Source organism: Lactuca virosa, chromosome 5, assembly GCF_052849685.1.
Source record: "Lactuca virosa cultivar CGN04683 chromosome 5, Lactuca_virosa_CGN04683_v6, whole genome shotgun sequence".
Lineage (NCBI taxonomy): Eukaryota > Viridiplantae > Streptophyta > Magnoliopsida > Asterales > Asteraceae > Lactuca > Lactuca virosa.
This window is the reverse complement of record NC_136430.1, coordinates 321,336,363-321,339,124: the sequence shown is the minus strand read 5'-3', so window position 1 is coordinate 321,339,124 and position 2,762 is coordinate 321,336,363.

The following is a 2,762-nucleotide window of genomic DNA, read 5'->3' as shown; positions in this document are numbered from 1 at the left end:
TTTTTAGTAACAAAATTCCAATGGTATATTTTGTAATATCAACGACTCAATTTTTGTGACTTTGGAATCTTCATATCATAAGTGATTAATGCATTTTAAGTCGGAATTCCATCACATAGTGGATAGTGATAAAAATTTAGAATTGTGAAATGAGCATCATTGGAGTAACGTCAAGTTGATCTGTTCCAACAGGAAGGACCATAGAGAGGCATAGTATGCATGTTCATAACATGCATGACTAAGGTTTAATTCAAGTGGTTAGTTGATTACTCGAATCATTATACAATGAATAAAGTCGTAATTGTTATGATGATTAAATAAAAGAGATTTATTTATTTCCAATAAGTTTGAGACCATAGTTAATTAATTTATTATTGTGTTTCACTTTGCATGTTTTACTTCCTAAATAATTTGATTATTCGAAGCTCCACAGCCGCTTATACTTTAGGAAGTAAGTAGTGAATGAAGACTATCATTGTGACACCCAAATTTTTTTTTTGCAAAAATTTTAAACTTTTAAAACGCATGTTAAATTAAATTAAAACAACCGAAATAGTCATAACATAATCCATCAACTTAATAATCATATAAAATAAGTGCGGAAGGATTAATAATAATAATAATAAGGTCCCAACAAAAATAACTAGTAGCGATGTCCCGGTGCTCCATGTCAAGCCTTAGCCTCTTTAATCTTAACACCTGAAAAGTTATAAGGGAAACCGTAAGCACAAAGCTTAGTGAATTCAAACACAGACATTGTACTAACATTCATATTTACTAACCCTAATCCATTTTCCATTTATAATTATATGATAAGGGCAAAGAACGAATCAATGCCTATAATACAAGAAGGACTTGTAGGTTTGAACCGCACCGGGAAGATCCCGTATCATTTGGCCCTAATCACCGCACCTCATGATGAGTATTACGTTGGTGATATTACCTACCCACCGCACCGGTAAATCCGTATCCTTTGGTGGTGTCCCCATATCCATAATTAGTTACATACAGTGCACATGTACGAATTAAAACAATGGTTATATAACATGCCTTATAATAAATTCAAATAATCACACACGAGCTAACTAGCAAACGCAAACATCAATACAACGGTGTGAGAGAACTCACCTTGAGTCAGTAGTAAGGATAGCTAACAATCAAATAATGCTACCAAGCTTGAGCAAACTTCAAAACCTCACCTAAGAAGGACTAAAGGTTAGAAAGGAGAAGTAATGAAGCTATGAGTTGAGAAAAGAGTAATCACAGCAAGGTCTCTAAAACAGACCTGCTGTTCAAAATGGATTTACTCCAAAATATAAAACAGAAACATAGCTTTAACAAAATTTTATAGGAAACTATGGTTGTTCAGGATTCCAGAACTATAAAGAACTCATTCTAACTCCAAAAGATAAATTAAATATGAATTTTACAAAATGGTGTATCACTTCTGTCTCCAACAATACAGTCAAGTGATGTTGGCCAATTCTACCCACCTTGTGAGTAGAATTGGTCCAACCCAAAATTCAGAGAAGTAAAGGACATACAAATGAAAGTCTCAGAGTTGGAATTTAATGAAAAGCCTCTCCCAAACTCCAGATATAAAATTCACATTGTGGACAATCACAGCACTAGCAAAAGCTGGTGACTGCCCACTGATCTGGAGTGTGGATCCATTCTAACCAATTTATAATTGGAAATAACACCCCATCTGCTCCAGATCTTAAATTCATAATATACGGAACATATAGAAACTTGGAATCACTCTGGATCCTTTTCCAAGCCTTAGAAATGATGAAAACAAAATGACATATCAGAACAGACCCGGATCAGACCTAACAGCAAAGATGCCATTCTTTCCCATAGATAAAGTCCTTATCAGTGAGGTTGGCCTGCTAAAGAACGTTAGCCAACTCAATTTGTGAACTTTTGGAACTGGTTTGGGGTCCGTTTGAGTTCTAGAGCTCAAGATATGAATTTTACAAAATGACTACAGATCTGATGGAAAACAGAATCGTAGCCACCCGTGATTCCTTTTTGGCTTATCCATCCTTCTCCCTTTGAAACACATTTTAAGATGTGTTCATCATCCCAATTTAGTCCCCATGATCATGGTGGTACTAAAAAGGGTTAGGTATCATTATGATTTCATTTTGCCACAAGATGGTAATAATAATCAACATGAAAATGAACACAAAGCACATAAAATCACCATTCTCCCTTTTAGGGTTTCCATGATCTTTTGCCACATGTAATCCCCTAGATCCATCATCCACCATATATGGGGTGAAGATAGGATCTTGAGATGATGTATAACATACAATTACAAATCAAATAGGAAGGAGAAGAAGTGAAGATGAAATCATAAAACTAGAACCAGGTTATGAATCAAGTTGTAAGAAATGATAAGGAGGTTCATACCAATACGAATCAAGGGTGGAAATGAACAAGAATTAAGCTCCAAACAACAGCCCTTGGCTGCTCTTGATCCTAAAGAGAGAGAGAAGGATGGCGTGAGGGCAGTAGCGGAGCCAGGATCAAAGTAAAGGGGTATCCCAATTTTATTTTTAAGGTAACCCAAAAACTTTTTCCGGGGTACTTGGGCTTCCCCGATTCAATTTCGGTTTTCTAAACCCAAACCTTAATCGAATCTTTAGATAACCTCAAGTCTTGTTATATAAACATGAAGTTGAAGTATATTTTGATACTTGAATCGATGTGGGATTCAAAGTAGATATCAAATGAAGTATGAGGATAACAAGCTT